General features: G+C 39.8%; 1 protein-coding gene across 1 annotated transcript in view; it reads right to left on the bottom strand.

Moving 5' to 3' along the window:
• Positions 1 to 21,202, bottom strand: part of BICRAL (BRD4 interacting chromatin remodeling complex associated protein like) — a 119,284-nt gene that overhangs the window by 51,563 nt on the left and 46,519 nt on the right. The window contains exon 2 of the mRNA XM_037844824.1: positions 15,327 to 15,582. The gene's annotated coding sequence lies outside the window, so the exon portion shown is untranslated. The remainder of the gene's footprint in view (positions 1 to 15,326; positions 15,583 to 21,202) is intronic.

Here is a 21,202-nt window from a genome sequence, read left to right on the forward strand (position 1 = left end):
ATTTTTGAAGATAATTTTGCTGGATACAGAAATCTTGGTGGGCATTTTTTTTCCTTTAAGGACTTTAAATATGCCATCCCACTGTCTTCTGGCCTCCATGGTTTCTGATGAGAAATCCACAGCTAATCTTATTGGGTATTCCTTATTTGTGACAAGTGGTTTATCTCTTGCTGCTTTCAAAATCCTCTCTGTCTTTGGATTTTGACAATTTTGCTATAATGTCTTCATTTAGATCTCTTGAAGTCTATCCTGCTAGGAATTCATTTAGCATCTTGGATATGCATATCATGTCACCAGATTGGGGAAGTTTTCAGTCATTTCTTCAAAAACATTTTCAGCTCCTTTCTCTCTTGTGCTTCTGGGACTCCAATGATGCCTATATTGGCACGTTTGATGGTGTCCTACAGGTCCCTCAGGCTCTGTTCGTTTTACATCATTTTTCCTTTCTGCTCCTCCCACTGCATATTTCCAATTGTTTTGTCTTGAACTTTGCTAATCCTTTCTTCTGACTATTCTCATCTGTCTACTGAGTTTTGTGTTTTTTTTTGTTTTTTTTTTTTTTTCATTTCAATTACTATTCTTTGCAGCTTCAGAATTTGTTTGGTTCCTCTTTATGACTTCCATTTCTTAATTTTGTTCAGGTGACATTTTCCTAATTTTCTTGGTTCTTTGGATATGGAGTCTTTTAGCTACTTGAGCATATTTAACACAGTTGATTTAAAGTCATTGACTAACAGTTTTAATGTATGAGCATCCTCATCAATGGTTTCTGACAAATTATTTTTTTCCTGTGAATGGGCCATACCTTCTTGTCTCTTTGTGTGTTTTGTAATTTTTGCTGAGAACCAGCTTTTCTGCGTATGATGCTGTTATAACTCTGGAAATCTAGTTTTCCCACTCATCCGAGGTTGCTAGATTTCTGTTGTTGTTATTGAGGGCTGGAGCTGTCAATTTATGACTTTTCCAAACTACTTTTGCTCCCTATTGGGGAATGGAAAGAGAAAAAGAGAAAAAAAATAGATAAGGCTTCTTTAAGACTCCTTTGCCATTTTTTCTTGAGATGGGTTGAAAGGATAGTTGCCCTCAGATATGGACAGCCCCTCCCCCACCCCCCACCAATGATCTGAAGTAGCTAATCCAAAGCAGCTATCAGACACATACCCCCAGATTTTGGAAGACTAGGTCCTTATAGCATCATAGCACCAGGAGCCTGGGCTGCAGTCCCCACTGCTACCTGCCCTGTGGTTGAGGTTGGGGGTGGTAGCTGCTGCATGGAGGGTGAAATTCATCGGTATTTACCACAATTTATCAGCATTTCCCTGTTTGCTACACAGTGTTTCACTAGACTCCAGAGGGTCAAAAATTGTTGATTCAGCCAGTTCAGCAGTTGTTTTGGTGGAGGGACTCATTCCTGGAGCTTTCTAGTCTGCCATCTTCCCACAATCCTCCCTACCTCCCTCATTTTTTAAGGACAGCTTTGCTGGATACAGAATACTTGATTGGAGATTTTTTGCTATCAGCACTTTAAATATGTCTACCCACTGCCTTGTTGTTTCCATGGTTTCCAATGAGAAACTGGCTTTAATCATATTGAGCTCCTTTGTATGCTGCATCTCTCTCTTTCAACTCTCAGACTTCTCTATCTTTGGCATTCAACAGTTTGATTACAACATGGCACTGTGTGGGTCTATCTGGGTTTATCCTGTTTGGCTTTTGTTGAGCATCTTGGATATGTATATTCTTATCTTTCATTAAATTTGGAAAGTTTTTAGCCATTATTTCTTTGAATATTGTCTCTTCCCATTTATCTTTTTCTTTTCTTTCTCAGACTCCCACAATGCATACATTGGTAAGCTTGATGGTATCCCCACAGTTCTTCATGCTCTGTTCACTTTTCTTCATTCTTTTTGTCTGCTCCTCAGACTGGATAATTTCAGTGGTCTTATCTTCAAGTTCACTGATTCTTTCTTCTGCCAGCTCCAATCTGCTGTTGGAGCTTTAAATTTCTATTACTGTGGTTTTCAGCTCTGTTTAGTTCCTTTTCACAATTTCCATCTCTCTACTGAGATCTTCTTTGTGTTTCTGTACCATTTTCCTGATTTTCTTTACTCCTTTGTCCATGTTTTCCTTTACTCTTTGGGCATATTTAAGACCATTTTTAAAAAGTCTTTGTCTGGTGTGTTTCAGCTCTGTTCCTCCTCACTGATGGTTTCTAATATTTTAATCTGCTTTGCCTAGGCCATTGCTTTCTGTTTCTTTTGTATGTTTTTAATCTTTTGTTGAAACCTGGATATTTTGATATTTTAATGTGTTATTGCTAGAATCTAGACTCTGAGCATCTGTTCCTTAAGTTGTATCCAGCTAGTTTTATAACAGTTTTCCTTGAATGCCAGGAGCTGACAAAAACAAAACAAACAAACAAACAAACAAAAAAGTAAAATAAGAAAACACCTTTCTCAGTCTTTGCAGATTGACCTGTGTGAGTGCTCTCCTTCAGAGTTTATCCATACAATGAGTTTAGAGAATAGCTTCAGGCCAAAATGTAGGAGCCTCCCTGGTCTTTTCTGTGCATGTGTCTTGTCCTGGGCATGTATGTTTGGCCCAAGGAATAACCCTGTTTAAACAGATACAAATGTCCCCTCTTCCCTAAGAAATAGTTTTCTCACAGTCCTGGACCCTGTATTGTATGTCTACAGCCATCAATCCCTTGCTCCCAGCAGTCATTTGACTGCTCTCCAGAGTGTTCTATAGGAGTCTTCTGTACGCCTCCTTCTACATGCAGGGTAAGTTCTGGAACAATGAGTTCCTTAGGTTACTGCCAGACTGGGCCAGACATATATGCTTCAAGTATGTGCATGAGGTTTACTCTGCTTCCTCCAGAACCAGAGCCAGGACCAGGGGTCTGCACTGGGAGCCAACCAGTGAGATTCTACCACTTTTATGATCCCTTTTCCTTGATTTGGTGCTCACCGTGTTACTGTAGTCTTTTAACTGTTCTCTGGAGATTTGAGAAAGATTTTTCAGCCAGTTCTTGCTGGTTGTTCAAATCTTCTGTGGGTGGATATAGCCCTGAAGCTTCTCACTTTACCATCTTGACCAGGGCAGGGCTCCAATGCACAAATTTTTAAAAAACAATTTTAGACGACTTTCTAACATTAGTTGCAGATCTTTTCAGCTATCTTGACTATAGTACATGAATAATTCTTTGTTGAGTCTGGTTGGTGAAGGTCAATATAGAGACCCCTGCATGATTTACAGTAAATTCTTAATTGATTATATGTCTAATTTACCTTAAAACTTTAACATTCAGTGCAAATGAAAAAAGGATGTTCTAGTTTGCTAATGCTGCAGAATGCAAAACACCAGAGATGGACAGGCTTTTATAAAACGGGGGTTTATTTCACTACACAGTTACAGTCTTAAGGCCACAAAGCATCCAAGGTAACACCTCAGCAATCGGGTACCTTCACCAGAGGACGGCCAGTGGTGTCTGGAAAACCTCTGTTAGCTAGGAAGGCAGCTGGTGTCTGCTCCAAAGCTCCGGCCTCAAAACGGCTTTCTCCCAGGACATTCCTTTCTAGCAAGCTTGCTTCTCTTCAAAACATCACTCCCAGCTGCACTCTCTCTCCTCCCCCCCAAGTCAGCTCATTTATATAGCTCCACTGATAAAGGCCCACCCCGAATGGGCGGGGCCACGCCTCCATGGGAACATCATATCAAAATTATCTCCCACAGCTGGGTGGGGCACACTCCAAGCAAACCTAACCAACACCGAAACTTCTGTCCCACACAAGACTACAAAGATAATGGCATTTGGGGGACACAATACACTCAAACTGGCACAAAGGATGTGCAGTAATATATTAGTACTTATACAAAAAATATTAGCAAGTAAACTCTAGTATGCATTATGATTTTTTTACTTGGCACAATGTCTGTTTTACATTTCTAAGTAAGATAAGTTTCCTACTCCCTTTCTTCAAACAACATTGATTACCCACAAACGTCATTTTCCTTTGTATTATTCTTTTTAGACAACTACTTTCAAGTTATTTTATTTTCATCATGTACGCTGTAACAGAAAATAAATTATAAAAATATCATGTGTCATAAAATCAGACACATATAAAATTTAGGGAGAGAATAGGACAAGGAAACAAGAAAAATACACTTAACATTTGAAATTTAAAAGGCCATCTTTCATGGAATTTAACAAAGGATTATGAATACTGAATCTTTATATAATTTTCTTTTTCTTAGTTGCTAGGGTATTAGAATAGTTAGAAGGAAAGAACTGAAATGGTGGAACTGTAATCCATAGCATCCTTTGAAATTTGTCCTCTAGTTACTTGTTAAATTATAATTTGAAACCTATACCTTTTTGTATATATATTTCACAATAAGGAAAAAACTGAAACTATGGCATTATAACTCATAATAACATTGGAAATTTCCTATATTTCTACTTGTGAAATCATACTTTGAAAGATTTTACCTTTTTGTATATATGTTATATTTCATAAGGAAATAACTGAAACTGTCAAATTGTAACCTATAATATTCTTTGAAATTTGCCCTCTTTACTTGTTAAATTGCACTTGGAAAGTTATCACTTTTTTTTAATTCAATTTTATTGAGACATATTCATATACCATGCAGTCATACAAAGTGTACATTCAGTTGTTCACAGTACCATTATGTAGTTGTGTGTTCATCACCAAAATTAATTTTTGAACATTTTCATTACCACACACACAAAAATAAGAATAAAAACTAAAGTGAAAAAGAACAATTAAAGTAAAAAAGAACACTGGATGCCCTTTTTTTTTTTTGCCCCCATTTTTCTACTCATCCATCCACATATATATATGTTATATTCCACAATAAAAAATATGATTTAAAAAAAAAAGGCCATCTTAAGTCTATGGATAAAAGCAGAAAGAAAAGGAATTGGATTTTCATGGATCTCTCCAATCCTAAGATTCTCACAGATCTGGAAAATCAGAAAGCAAACAAGAAGTAAGGATAAACCAACCTATTTCTATATATATTTCCTTGCACCTCTAGGAAATATAAGAAGTTTTTTGTTGTTGTTGTTTAATCTCAATATAGTAGCATTCATTTGTTTTTAAATGCAAGAAGAAATATTTCCAAATCAAAACCACACAATATAAAATGACTTTTATCATGAATCACCTGGAAAAAAAATCTGACTTATTTTTTTTGTACACATGGAGAATTTGACAACATTTCTCTGTTTTTGAAAATCTAGTCTATTTTCCAGTTTAAGACCAGCTTAAAAAATTAAAATTTGCTCTGAAAAACACCTTTATTTGTAAAGGAGAAATATACAATTTTAAATTTAACCTCTCACAATGGCATCCAGGTTTCTCTGGTTCTAAAAAATTGAGAAATGATTTTGGCAAACAATACATTACAAACTATTTTAGTTATTTTATATTCATAAAACTATTTTTCATGAATGCTGCACTAAAACTAAGCTTTTCAACCACTACGACTTTTTCGTTTTCTACTCAGAGAAATTCTTAAGGGCTTTAAACATTATTGCAAAAAATCTATTGATAGAAAGACCTTGAAGACATGTTAAGTGAAATAAGCCAGACACAAAAGGACAAATATTGTATAATCTCACTGATACGAAATTATTAGAATAAGCAAACTTGGAGTCAGAACCTAAAATAAAGGTTACCAGGGAATGGGGTGATGTAGGGAATAGGGAGTTAAAGCTTAAAATGTACAGATTCTCTATTTGGGATAATGGAAAAGTTTTGGTAATGGATGGTGGTGATGGAAGAACAACATTACGAATGTTATTAACAGCACTGAATTATATATTTGAATGTGGTTAAAAGGGGGAGATTTTAGGTTGTACATATGTTACTAGAATAAAAATTTTTTTAAAAAGCCATGCTATGATGATTTTGCTTACAAACACACAAACATAGTTACAAAATGTGCCCAAAAACATATACGATTAGAAGATAAAGGAAATCTAATATTCATGAGAACAATCTTTAAAAAAAAAAACAATCTATGGAACTGCATACACAAACAGTGAACCCTAAATTAAACCATGGACTATTGTTAACAATACAATTATAAAAAAGTACTTTCATCAATTATAACAAATGCAATACCAATGCAAGGTGTTAATAATAGGGTAGTATATGGGAATCCTGTATTTTATGCAAGATTGTTCTGTAAAACCACAAATTCTCTAATAAAAAATAAAGTAAATGGAATGGAATCCCCTCCCCCCCCAAAAATGTGCACTGATAGGAAGTGGACCTAACACTGCAAAGCGTTTTCTAACGATTGCTGAATACTAATTCTAAAATAAAAACTTAACCAAGTAACCAGATAAATAGGCTGATGTATCTACTTTTTTAAAAAAATGACAATAAAAGGAGTCACATCTGAAATGCACTGCAATTAATCCTTAAAGATTGTCAAGTCTAACACACACTACTGTAGTCTCAATATTTATAGTCTACATAAGAAATTCTTTCCCACATTACACATACCCCCAGACTTTTATAAATTCCTCATCTCCCCAAATTAGTCTTACCACTAACATGTCACAAGGAGGGTTGGTTCTTATATTTGATGACAAGGAAGTCTCAGCAGTTAGTTTTTGCAGCCTGAGGTCACCAGCAACATGATGCTCGAGGGCTGAAGGTCAGCACCAGCACTCACTGATCTACAGTTAGAATGTTTCCTGATTTTTACTACAGTTGCCTATCAGGGCTGAGCAATTCTATAGAGTCAAAAAGAAAAATAATTCCTTTTGACATGCTATTTTACTGGCCACAACTTAGTAAATATGCCTCACATTTGTCCTACAGTGTGGCCTTTTTAAAAAAATGTTTTTTGTAAAGCAAATTACACTTTGTATAAATACTTTTTTCCTAAGCCTGTACCATAATTACTGTGCTTATGTTGACAATACTCTAAGCGAGGGAACAACTTGAGTTACACCACCTGATGTTTAATTAAGGTCCTAAGTGCTCTTTCTTTTCCAATTATGACTTTTTAAACTGAAAGATGACTCATAATCCCTGATTGCTAGCAAATATCAAGCTAAATTGGTCCTCATTTTGGACTTACCATACCATGCAAATAAAAACTGAATTGTCTGCAAAAGGGGCAAAATAACTGCTTTGACCTAACATTTATTTTGACTACCAACATAATAAGAGATTTTTTTGGTCACGATTTTTATTTATCAATAAAAACTACTTTCCTATTCCTTCTATTGAAACAAAGGTCACTGAACTTTAATTTTTAAGCCCTCAAAATGTCTACAAGGCAATCATTTGTAGATTGTTTATACATGGATTTAATATCAATGGCAAAATTTATGATGCATGAATCTGCATTATATATTCAAATCCCTGCTCTGCCCCTTAGTAATGTAATCTTGGGCAAGTTACTTATCCTAAGTCTCAGTTTCATAATCTATAAAACAAAGATAAAACCTACCCGACAGGGTTGTTGTGAGGACATAATAATATATATAAAATATCCATCCAGGCCTGAAACAATATGAAGGTTTAACAAATTCTACTTCTCTTTTTATTCCTTGTGAAAATGTTGGAATCGCAGGGCAGGACAAAACATTTAATTCCTATTGATACAGGAAGCATTCTAGATTTTGGTTGATCTGAAATAAGCCATTTCTAGAAAGGCAATACCTTTCACACCTCATTCCCTCAAATTCTTTCATTCAAGATTTTTTATTTCGGGTAATAGAAGTGTTTAATGCATTTGCAAGCCAGAGAGCCAAAGAACCCACAAAAACAGATAATGCTGAATTCCACAGCTTTATTAAAAAAGAAAGGTATAATTAAGCAAATCACAACTTTATAAATAAAAGTTGACAAGGATTAAGGGGAACCTGGATATAAAACAGTCTAGTACTGAGAGGTCTCAGGATCTTTTCCTGAATAAAGGACAGATGAGATATGGAAAAAATTAGATTGAAGCTCCCTGCTGCTCCTCACCAGGACCTCTTTCTTCCACCTTCCCACACAACACAGGCTGATGACTCTGAAACTCTCTTGAATTCCACTACATAGGGGCAAGCCACCTCCAAAAAAGCCACCACATACAGGGCTCCAGCTCCATTCAGCGAAGAACCACTGACAAGGTTTCCACGGTTGGCCTTCCCTTTAACATCCACATCCAGCTCTCCCACTTCTCCACACTCATTCAGTTACCCTCCACCTTTCTATCGGCGCCTCACTCCCCGTGTTTTCCTCTTCTGTAACAGAACATTAGTCAGAGAATCATGCCATGCAGATGGATCTTGTACACTATATAGTTCAAATTGCCTCATCGCATTTCTTTTACCCATTCCCCCCACCCACATCGGATACAGCCCACATATTTACTCCTTTCCTTAAACTCAAAACCTTTTGCCCCTGCCTCTGACAAATGACCTTGCTTTCTTCTCAGTGGAGACTGTAGTAGACACCTAGTTTGAATTCCATCATCTACCCTAATCTCTAATTCCATTTTACTGTTACTTATTCGGTAGCCAATTTGGGGAATGAAGGAACCTCAAGAAAAAGTGAATGACAGCAGACTCAAAGAGAAATTAAAGCAGGAGAAAATGGGGTTAAGGGGGAATGCTACATACTTCATTTGGTATGAATTCAATCTTTAAAACAAAATAAGATTTTCCCAGCACTCATATCTCTCCACCCCAACCCCATCCCCTATAATCTGATTTCTTTAAATGCTAACAATAGTCACATTCAATGGTTTTCATATTCTTTTTTTCCACTGGTCCCTGAAACAGTATAAGGCATTACTCATTTCTGAACTTACTGCAAAAAAAAAAAACACAAAACAAAACAAAAAAACCTGTTTTCTCTCTGGTTCCCATCATTCTACTCTACCTTGGTTCTCTAGGTATTCAGTTGGTAATGTTTACCTGGAGCCCAGCTTGTTTTAAATACTATGCTAAAGGTTTAGAATAAGTAAATCAGTGAACAGGAAAACAAATAATACCCCAATCCTGAATCTCTAGGGTTGAACCAGGAATCTATTGGTGACTAGTAAATCCACTTAAGCTTGAGACTATATAAGAGTGTCCTTATCTTTTGCCTCAATAATTTGAGATATCATTTCTAAAAGCAACTTTGTTTCAAAGAAAATATAGTATAGTGCAAACATTTGTACCTGCCAGAAAGACCACTGCTGTTTAAAATGTTAACTCATTTTTAACCAATAAGGATTAATGGCTTAATTCATGGTCCCCACCCCCATCAGCTTCTCTTGCCTTTCCTACCCAGCTAACATTCCAAGGTTCATCATTATAATCACCCCCTTGCAACCATCCTCAATTCCCTAGCTCCTCTCTTCCTCCATCATATGTGTGGGGCAAAACTCTTGGTTGAACCAATAAGGTGCACGCTCTTAGCCTCCCTTGCAACAGCTAAATCTGCTGGTGGAAAACTATACAACCAACTCAGCAGATCAGTTTCACTTTAAATTCATGACCCCAAGCCTCAGTTAGGCATTCCACATTGCCCTGCAATCCTACCTTATTTCCAAATTCATAGTTCTGCTGTCCAAGGTGAAGTGTTCTCTTCTCAAACCTTCTGCTACCACCCCCACCACCCCCGCCCCATCCTTTAAATTGCTGGCTTTGCCTCAGACTTGACTGAGAAAACAGAAGTCATCAGAAGATAAAGCCCTCATATTCTACCTCCAATTCATAGACCTCCTTGTATTTTAACCCAGTCTTTCTTTCCTACTACATTGCAAGTCTTGTTCCCACCAAAGGCAAACCCTCCTCTGTGTTTTGGATTCCTTCTCATGTTCTCAAGGATTTTCCTTTGGTAATTTTATCTCTCTTCTGCATTAGTCTCCCCTCTTGACTAGATATTCTCTTTAGCCTATGAAAATGCTCTTATATCTTCCATCATTAAAAAAACTTCCTTGACCCTATCTCTCCCTCCAGTAACTGCTGCACCATTTCTCTCTACACCTTTACAGTAAAACATCCCCAACAAGCTATCTATAGTCACCTTACTTTCCATTCTTTCCTCAACACATTCCCATCTGGCTTCCATTCCCCTATGCCAATGAAACTGCTTGACTCAGCAGCCACCTCAGGACTGCCCAATCCAAATGTACACTTCCTTATCCTCATCACTGGACTTCTCAGCAGCATTGACAGAGGTGACCACTCCTTGCTTGAAAAAGATAAAATACTCCCTCTCCCAGTTTAACAGCTAGGCTTTCTCCATCTCTTTTGCCAGCTTTTTCAATGTCCAACCTTTAACCACTGGAAGTGTATGGGACTTGATCTTAAGGCCTCTATGATCACAACCAGGGGTCACAAGCCAGTTCCATCTGTATGCTAGTGATTCCCAAAATTTATGTCCAGTCTACACCACTCCTCTCAGCTCAATGTGTATATTCACCGCTTACTTGACTCTTCACTTGGATGTCTCACAAGTATTTAAAAAATACAACAGGTTCCAAACAGAACTGATTATCCACCCCTCCCAACCTGTTCCCTCTTCGTGTTCCCCAACCAGCAAATGGCACCATCAACCACCCAAGGCTTAGGCCAGAAACCTGAAGGCGTCCCTCTTTCCTTCCTCCCCTCCACACCCAATTCATTAAGCAAATCCTTCTCGTTCCACCTCTTAAATATATCTGAAACCTGCCATCTACTCTTCTCCATCTCCACTGCTGCTGTACTGGCCTAAGCTCCCATCAACCTGGAGCTGGCTTATTGCCATTGCCTAACCACTCTTTCACTCTGCTTCACGTAACAGCCAACAATCTTTAAAAACAAAGACCTATTGCTGCCCTAACTAAACCTACTTCAATAGCTTCTCATAGCCATTAGAATAAAATCCAGAAATCTCCCTATGACCTAATAAATGAGGCTCTGCAGTATCTTTCCAACTTCATCTCATTCCAACTCCTTGATCACAGGAGCTTTCTCTCTGTTCTAACACCTGCTCCCTTCTGGGCCCTCCAGCTCTTTGCACTTGGTCCCAGGCCTGGAATGTCTCCTCCATTTTTCACAGGGTTAGAGCAACCTCATGTTTCAAGTCTCAGCTCAAATATCACACCTTCAAAGAGACTCTTCCCAACCCTTACTAGCCGAAACAGTCATCCTCCAACAAATACTCCTTTAGATACCCCAGTTTATTAACTTATCATTTATTTTAATCTGTAATTACCTTGCTTTTTAATGTTTACTCATTTTCCCACTGTACACAGGGACAGGGATTTTTTGTTTTTCATTTCATTAAAACCTCCTTTAAAATAAAGAGACTACTCTTCCCTTTTACACAGGTTTATTTTAGATTTCCTTTCATTTGAAGCTTTATTGGATTTTAGAGTCAAAGAATACACTGTGGCATTTAGCATGAAAAAACAAGAGGAGAAAAACCACATAAGATGGTAAGACAAGCACTTGCTCCATCTGCCCACTGGTCTAGACTGCACAGCCAAGAGACAGCTATTTAACAGTTGCTCCTTTAAACAAAAATTCAAATTTGAAAGGAAAGAGAAATAAGGAATATGCAAAGATGGTATAATTTTGACTCCATATTAAAAAAAAGTTTTCAAACATCCCTCCTAGCAATTATTAAATGCAACAGTGATTTGGGAATAAGAAAGGAGAAGCACAAGTTAGTAAAATAACATGGTCCTTGCCCCAGAGTTCATGATTTCATCACTGACTTGTTTCTCTTTCATTTTGGTCAGGTCAGCTATTCATCAACTGCTCTGGATGCTTCTTCCTGACTTGTGTCTTTATCCATACTCTGTTCTTATCAGGTCTCATGTTTAGAACAACTTCCTCATACTACTTTCCAAAACCCCAAAGATACCTCCAAAGTCTAGGAAAAGACCCTTTCTTCCAAGGATTTATCTCTAAATCTTTATCTCAGGGTCTTTTCTACCCTATTCCTAATTTCTGTATCAATATTAAGTTCAATTCTATTTTCATTGTATAACTCTTGACTAAACTATATGGTCTGGCTAGATCTAGAAGTCTGTACATTAAATAATTCTCACTGGAATGAAAAGCTATACTTTTAAATTTACAAAGATTTTAAGGTCTCAGGAAAACTAATCCCTCTTTCTGTAAGAAAATAGTTTCAGTAATTTGATAAATGGCAGCTGGGGGGGGGGGGTAAAAATGAGACAAAGGTGAGCAAAAAAACTGTTGAAATTCAAAATGATATGGAACTTAATTCTCATGTTCCAATTCAAAAAACAGAGGCAGTAGCACAGTGCAGGATGCATACGGTGATATTGCAAATGCTTATCGTTCACACTGGAATCACTGGGAGAGCTTCGGAATAAAATAAGACGCCTAGATCTTTGGATTTAAATCGGAGGTACTGGGTAGGCCACAATTTCAATGTTGGAGGAGGTTAGAGGCATCAAGAAGCTGGAAGTCAGAGGCTTAGAACTAAAATTGCTTAACACATTAAGAAAGAGGATCCCCAGAGGAAGAATGGAGGATAAGGTGATACGACGAATCTAATTTTAAAACATCTCCCTGGGTGACTGTGATGCAGACAGAATCAGGTCAGCCATCAGGACATGGCTTTTTGGATCCAATGCCAAGTCTGCCAGTTAACATCACAAGACCTGGGATAATCAGTACATCTTGATGAGAATTCCTTCTCTGGTAAATAGATAATAAAATCAATGTCACAGCCTTGACATAATTAAATGGAAATATATAAAGCACCATCCAAGATTCTTGGCATATATCATGAGTTCAAAATATGGTAAGTTTTATTCAAGTGTCTAAAATACCACTTACAAAACAAGGACACCCCTAGAAGTGCTACTGTTACTTTTATCTATGTGAAAGTAACTATCTACTTTCCATCTCTAAAGGACTCCTAGAAAGATTAAACCTTTACAGGATTGTATTGTTCTCTCAAGAATGTTCTCAGTAACAATTTACAACAAAGTTAAAACACAGGCAAACACACATGCACATGCAAACATACCCTCTAATACAGCGTTACTACAGGACAGATAAATACTTGTACTGATACACATAAGGAAACACTTTAAGGAATCAAGAGAACTGAGAAGTCTTATATTGATGAGTAAGAGATGACCCAAAACAGTGCAGTTTTTTGTTTCGTTTTTTTTTTTTAGAAAAGGAAAAAAGCCTCGGAGTGTTTTTAAAGTGAATTTAATTTCTCAGAGAGAGTTCTAAGAAACCTAATTTACTACCATTTAGAGTAAGAAATATGAAAGCCAACAAGGAGGTTTCATATTACTGGAACCCATCACCTTCGCACAATCTGACAACTAAATAAATGTCCCAATTTGTTAAAATCATAAAGAACTCAATTTAGAAAAAACAATAATAGTAAAATTAGTTTCTTAGTTACATTACTTTTCCTCTCCAATACAACCAACTAAAAAAGACTAATATAGGATAACTACAGAGAACCGTATTATTGGAAGGCAGAAAATGTCCTTGAGACTTTTTTGCAATTTTTTAACCTGGCTTGACCCTAATCTCAGCATTCACTGGAAAAAGATGAAGGAAAAGCTTCAGTGCCCTGCCCCAAATTGGGCCAGGGGAGACAAAGGAGTCCAGGGCATAGGAGAGATGACCGGAACCCCTTACCTCCAGTTTTGACTGGGGAATGTGGGGTCACGGAGGGAACCTATCAGCCCCGAAGCCCGACCCCCGGCCCACTTTTTCCTTGAGAAACAAGTGGGATGGAGTCCCCTTCCGCTTCGAGCAGGAGGCTAGGTCTTTTGGGTCTGGGGGCGCTGATAAAGGATAAAGTTTGGTGGCCTCCAGCCCCGTTTCCAGAATTCAGCATTCCGGGTGTGGCTTTCCATCGCCCCGGACGTCGCGGCACCCGGGCCAGCGAAGCCTCCACGGAGGGCGCCGCCGCGCCGCGAGGGAAGATGGCGTCCGCGGAGCAACTGCGCCACCAGCCCTGGCGACGGGCCAGGCCCAGCGCCATCTTAGCGCCTTCCGATCGCCCCCCCACCCCAGAGATCCCGCATTCAGGGCGACTCGGGGGGCGCGAACTGAGTCGGGCCCGCGCAGTCTCATCCAAAACAAGTCCCATCACAGCCTCTCCTTTCTTCAGAGCCGCCGGGCAGGCGACGCAGGCCCCGCAGGAGGCGGCTGGCAGGGGCCGCGGCTCCTCGGTGCGGCGCGGGGGTTCGTCCGGGCCCGGCCGCGGCTCCTCGGCGGTGCTTCTGGGCCCGACGGCGAGGCGCGGGGCAGGTGCGCGCCGCGGGCTCGGGCTCGGGCCCGGCCAAAGGCCGGGGATCGGGGCGGGCGGGAGGACGGCCGGCCCGGAGCTCTCCCGGCCACGGCCGCTCGCAGAGGCAGCGGGAAGGAGGAAGCCAGAAGGAGAAACAGACCTGTCCCCGCTGCCTCCCTCCCCACCCTCTTCCCTCCCCCTCCCGAGATGCGGGGTCCATTTTGCCGAGAAGAAAGAAAATGCGATTCACACCAAGAGCTTCCGAGAGAGAAAAGAAACGAGGGGGTGGGGAGGAGAAAGAGGGGAGGAGATTGGAAAAGCTTATTTTTCTTCCTCGCCCGCCGTCACTCCTCGCCCTCCCTGCCCCCTGCTCGCGGCCCCACCGCGCCGTCCTCCCCTCGCCGAGCCCCGCTCCCTCCTTCGCGGCTCCCGGCGGCTCGGGGGGGGGCGGAAAACACTCACACTCGCACACACAACTAATTTTAAACCGGCTCAATCAATGAGTCATTAAAAGGCTTCCCTCCCCTCCCATCCCCACCACCAACTGCCACGCCACCCCCTTCCCGGGCTCTCCCTCTCCCCGCTCCAGAAATTTGCATCCACGGGGGGAAAAAAAAAAAAGCGCCGGGCCCCCACCCCGCCGAGGCGCCCCCGGCCCGGCCCCGCCACCCGCTGCCCGCCCGCGCCCCCGCCCGCGACACTGAACTTGGTCTTCCCGGGGCCCCGGCGGCGCTGGGAAAGGCATAAACACTCGATTCCCTTTTTCTCCGTGTCCATTAAACATCCACCCACCACCACCATCACCCACCCACAACCCACCTCCCCCCCCAAAAAAAAACACAGCCTTAGCCAATAGCTCTCTGGGCTGAAACCTAATATCCTGGTTTTGGCAACTCGGTGTTTAATTTGCTCCTCTTTCTTTTCTGTCTAGAGATAGATCTCCGGTCCCCCTCCCTCGCTTTTCCCCTCCCCGAAGGAAAGAGGCAGAGGAAGGAGATTGTTTTTTTTTTTTTTTTTCTCCTTGAAATTTTTATCACAAAATTATAATACACTCAAAGGGAAACTCACCGTCATGAAAAAGCAGTGCCTTGTCAACGGGGTTTCTGCGCCATCGCACCAGGGGCGGCGGCGGCGGGCGCGGGGCGCGGGGCGCGGGCGCGGGAGCTCCCGGCCGAGCGGCGCCGGCCACACGCGCTCCGCTCTCTCTCTCGCTCACCCCCGCGCCGGGCGGCGGGCGCCCGCTCCCCGCGCCCGCCCGGCCTTCATGCTCTGCGCCCGGGCAAACCGCTCGCTTGCTCGTCTACCTCCGAACTTCGGTTCTCGCCTAGCAAAAAAATGTGGAGATTAAGATTTGTTAATTAAAAAAAATTTTTTTTTTTCAAAAATCAAGCTCCAAGGCTTTTAATTCCTGTTTCCTGTGGGTTTTTTATTTTTTAACTTTAGAAATGCATTATTCTTTTTTCAAGAAACAGGTATATTGGGTTTTTTTTTTCCCCTTTTAAATAAAGACCTACAGAAGGCGTGTTAATTCTCCGCAGGCGCCCTATACACACATACACTCCAGCTTTAGCTTGACACGGGGGAGGGGAGGGTTAAAGACAAAAACACAATATTTGTTTAGATCTCTAATTAGTGCAAGCCTCAGTAAATACTTTTTTGCATATGCAATTTTAAAAACTAAGGTATCACTTAATTTAGTTATTTGGCAAATAGGTTCATCCTAACTTTTAAATGTACCAAGCTTTCCTTTGCAACATTCACTTTTTCCAATTCAAAACGCTGTGAAACCTAATCTGTGAAACCTGTATGTGAACATTAAAAAGAAACAAAGTAAAACAAAACAAAACTTTAGTGCTGTAGATGAAGGTGAGAATCTGAGCAAGTCACTTTTAAAACCTTCAATTCTTACTCCCTTCTCTTTAGGTACAAATCCCTTCTCACCACATTTGTGAAATTTTCATGACCTAATCCCCATTCTTAAAAGGGAGCCACCCAACCTTTTAACACCTTTTAGGCCAAGTATATTACCACCTGTTTTTAATCTTAAATGTCAAATTGTTGAGACTTTCCCATAAACCATAGTGCATTTAACACTCAGAGCATTTAAATAAATTTTAATTATGATAGCACAGAGTGGGAGTGGGTGCTTTTGTTTTTCCTGTAAATGATCATGAAAATATAGTGGGGGCTATGTGGTTGCTTTTCATTTTAAATAACCATCAAGGATAGGTAAAATATGATTTGTACAAGAATGTGATTCAGATTAAAAAAAAAAACAAAACACATATGTAAGCCCCAGAAATGTTCTACAATTATTTTAAATCAGTTTGTAATGCATTTAGCAATGGGGCCCTGCTGATAAACAGAAATGCTCAAAACCACATCTCCCAAATATTTGGTGAGTTCTAAATAAAAATTATCTCTAGATTTTAATTATTTATGTGAAATTATTATTTAGTTTCTCTATCCCCATAGAATTAAGGAATTTCATAGTAGTGAACTTTGCTTGCTTACCTAGGGATACTGTAACTATACTATTTATAATGGCAAGAGGCAAGTAAAAACTATGTCAAGGTTGGCATACAATGTTGTCATAGTCAAGATAGAAGATCTCTTTAAAAACAAATTATATTTTGTTCTAGTAACTGCCACTCTGGCATTCATAATGTATGCTTTGTATTAATGTGCCTTAAAAACACATTCAGTGATTCAGTATCACATAGTATCATGGAGGTGTTTTCGCAGATCATGTGCTTCAGATTCAGCCCAGGCCTTCCTGGAACAGTAGTCTTGGCACAAATTTGCATATTTCTCCACATTTGACAGTTGGATCAACTAGTTTTCTAATTGGCTTGGGAAATTTTTAAACATGTTTTAAAGTGCATTTGGATTGGCTGGAATTTAATTGTAATACCCATTTCAAAGAATTATGTTTCAAAAGAGTCCATAGATTACTCACTGCAATTAGGACCCACCAAGCAAGTTTTACAGTTGTTGCTCCACAACTCCAATGAAATATTAATGGATTTCTGAAAGCTATCCTCCCAAGTTGGACACAAACCCAAAGAAGCATGAAATCTGACTTTAAAAGATGGCCTAACAAAATTGAATTTATATACTAATAAAGAGTAAAGGGAATTGCAGACTTTTTAAAGAATGCCCAAATATGATGGTACTGACATTTGTTGAGGGCCTACTAAGTGTCCCTAGGCATTATGCTAGATGGTCACATACATTATTACATGAACCTTTTACTGAACACATAGAATAAAGTTAATTATTCTGATTTTTCAGATGAGGTTCCCAAGGGTTTCAATAATTTGCCTGGGGTCATCAGTCCAATACGGGCCGGTGGGGGGAATCCAGGTCTGCTTGACTCCAGAAGTCACCTCTCAAGCCTGAAAAGAATCTTAGGAACAAACAGTCCTTGCTGTTTCAATGTAAACATTAGAGTTCAGTCATGTGTCACAGACAGAATGGACAACCCTCTAACTAGCAGAAACCTGCTTTGAGAATGCCAATTGTCAAATCTAGTTTTAAATTTTGGAGGGTTGCAGAATACTGGATCAGCAGGGGCTGCAGGAGGGATCTCAGATTCACCAGACACCACCAAAATTGAAATCATTGAATAATACGGTGAAACGAAGACAAACTTCTTAATTTTTCTCAATGTGATTTAAAAACAACATTTTAAATAAGGAATATGCCTTTGTACATGAAATTTAAAATTATAGTTATATAAACAAGACTTTGGTATCTGAACACAAAATTAGGATACTTTTTAAGAGGAAAGCTCTTAAAAATGGCTTTACTATCTGCAAATGCAAATAACTTTAATTGTATTGCCTACAATTTAATTATCTACAATTAAATGGTCACTCCTATAATTCCCAGGAGTGACCTAAAAAGAAGGGCAACTGGACACGGGAAAAAAAAACAGAGAGAGAGAGAGGATATAATTATAATTAAAATGTTCTAGCTTGTATTTGGGTCTCCAAACAAACATGTACTACATTCTGCACAACAATTAAAAGTGCAAGTTTTCGTTGTTTTTTTGTTTGTTTTCTCCCTCCAAATTTTCCCCTTGACTGGCTGGCCATTTTCAGAAGGGAAGAATGCAAATGCTGGAGAGTGAGTGGTGATACGCATGACCAGATGTGTCCAGATCACAAAAATACCAAAATACACCACCTGGGTTAGGAAGTACTCTACAGTGTTTATGAAATAAAATTTTTAAAATTCTCAATGTGTATAAATAAGGTGCATACCTTCATTTTGTATCTCCAGAAGTACTTATATTCTGGGAGTTAAGAGCACTGGCTGTGGTATCAGACTGACCTGGATTCAAATCCAACTTTTGATATTTACCAGGTTGTGGCTTTGGGCAAATCACTTCACCCCCCAGTGCCTCAACTTCCTCATCTGTAAGACAGAGATAATTGTAGTACCCACCAGTGAGGGTTATTTTAAGGATTCAGGAACTAGTGCATGTAAAATGTTTAGTATGGCGCCTAAACATAATGAGAGTTCAACATATTTAGCTAATATTATATATATTGCCTTATTTCAGTTATCTGTCAGGTTGAGCCATTGTAAAACTTTCCTGTGTGAATTCCTGATGGCAATCTGTTGTGATTCAACCCAATATAACTCTTATTCCCTCTTGTGGATAGGGTGCTCCTGAAAGGCAACAAGTCATCTTCTCCAGTTTTATATACCCTAAGGGCCTGGAGGAATACTGTGTGTATAGTGAGCTCATGATCAATACTTACGGGATAAAGGAAAAACAGCCCAGTCCACAAAATCTGTAAGAATACAAGAGATGACCGTATCTTTATCCAAAGAGCCACATATTAAGAGTAAAGTACGGCTCCTGGAACCACATAAAACCATGACCCAGTAGATTGCAGGCAGTATGGCCTAATGGTTTAGAGTTCCCTCTCTCAAGTCAGTCAGGTCTGTATTGATGTCACTTTTTAGTGACATGATCTTGGCCTACGTTTTGAACTTCTCTAACCTCAGTTTCCTCATCTGTAAATGGAGAAAACAATACCTATATCTCATAGGTTGGTGGGGAGAGTTAAATGAGATTAGGTATATAAAGTCCTTGATTTAGTGCCTGGCATATAGGAGTGACTATTCAACAATAGTTACCATTATTGTTGTGGTGGTGGTGGTTATTATTATTATCATTAGAAGTAATGCAGAACTGTTTTCAAAGGCATTTATTGGAGTGATTACAAATGTTGTCAGTATCTTGCCTATATTATTATTTTATTTGATACATGACTATAAACACTTTATCCTAGTAGACACTAAGGCTATTCCAGTTCTGACACATTTCAAGCTGGTTATTTTCCTTGACAGACTTTAAAAAAATCCTGAACTCCTACAAGCTTCCAGTACAAGGATAAGGAGTTAATACATAGCAGAGCTGTTGAAAAAAGAAAAAGAAAAGACAGAGGCATTCAGCACTCCCACTGCCCTTCCTGTCACATGTAGCGCCTGTTTGCCCACAGAGTATGTGAAGGGAGGACAGGCAGTAGGTTAGGAATGCACCACACACTGCTGGAAGTCACGGCCAGGATGTGCACTGACCAGCTCCCAGTGCCCTCCTTGGTGCTCCACCAGGACTCCTAACCTCCCCAAAGCAGAGCATTCCTTCCCCCGGTGATGCCCAGGAGGGTGGTGGATTGTTGAGTAAATAGGCTGTAGGGTGCTGCTATAGAGCACATGGGAATTTGGTGAGAAACTCAGCCTCTAAGATAGGATACTCATGTAAAAGGGCTTGCTCAATAAATGCCAGGGTCCTTCCTGAAAACAAAACTGCTAAAGGGCAAGGCATCTGAAGAAGGAACTAACCTGAAAGATGACTTGAAAACACAAGTTGAAGACAAGGAAATAAGTAGGTACTAAGCAGCACCGAGATATCCTCAGCACAAAAGGAAAAAAACAAAACAAAACAAAACAAAAACCGATACAAAAGAGACACTGTGTAACCTCCAAGAGTATTTTGATCATTGAAGAGCCACATTCTTATTTGAGGGCAGGAAAGTTAAGCAGGTATTTTTAGAGCCCAGATAAAATATCCTTCAGACCACATAATTCTTTCCTAAATCTTCTAATTACTAGTTCCATTTCCCAGAACCTCGATACTATAAAGATGACACCCTGAGCAAAGGTACAAGTACTCTTGTATCTGAAAAGATTTATATATCCCCCTCATAGTAAATTAGACCAATCAAATAGTCAGGTGCACTTATCAGGGCATGGTGAGTTAGGTTAACATGAGTCAGGCCTGAGACAATCAGAAGGATGTTTAAAGAGTGGAGGACAGAGCAAAGGACATGGGTGCTATGGAGAATAGTTCACGTGGGGCATGGTGGAAACCTGATGAGTTATTCCTGCCTCATCACAGCCAGGCATCAAAACTTAAGTAACTGTCTTCCCTTCTGAATTTGCTTTCTCTCTAGTCTCTGTGTTCATGGCACCCACCTTTCTCCTAGTCCCACTCCCAGGACATTTTAGGATCATCTATGATTCCTCCTCATTCAATCTCATTTTCCCCAACCCATGGAACCTATCTCCAAATTATTCCTTAAATTCAGCCCCTTTACCTCCTCCCCTCCCCCAAATGCCTTCACCTAAATTCAGGTCCTCATCTCTTGCTTGCCTTCCATGTTTTACTCCCCACCTGGCAATCTTCTATCTGTACATTACTACACAAATCACTTTTCTAAAATCCACAGCTAGTTGTGTCACACCCCCGTAAGCACCTCACTGCCTGGAGATGCTTATTAAAAAGTGATTCCCAAGCCCAAATCCATAACCAGAGAATCAGAATTTCTGGGGAGCACTGAGGACCCAACATGTATACTTTCAAGAGGTTCATTAATTAGCTCTACCTGCCTCCCAAGTCTCAATTCCAGCAGCTCGTCTTCCAG

This window comes from Choloepus didactylus, chromosome 7, assembly GCF_015220235.1.
Source record: "Choloepus didactylus isolate mChoDid1 chromosome 7, mChoDid1.pri, whole genome shotgun sequence".
NCBI classification, from domain to species: Eukaryota; Metazoa; Chordata; class Mammalia; order Pilosa; family Megalonychidae; genus Choloepus; species Choloepus didactylus.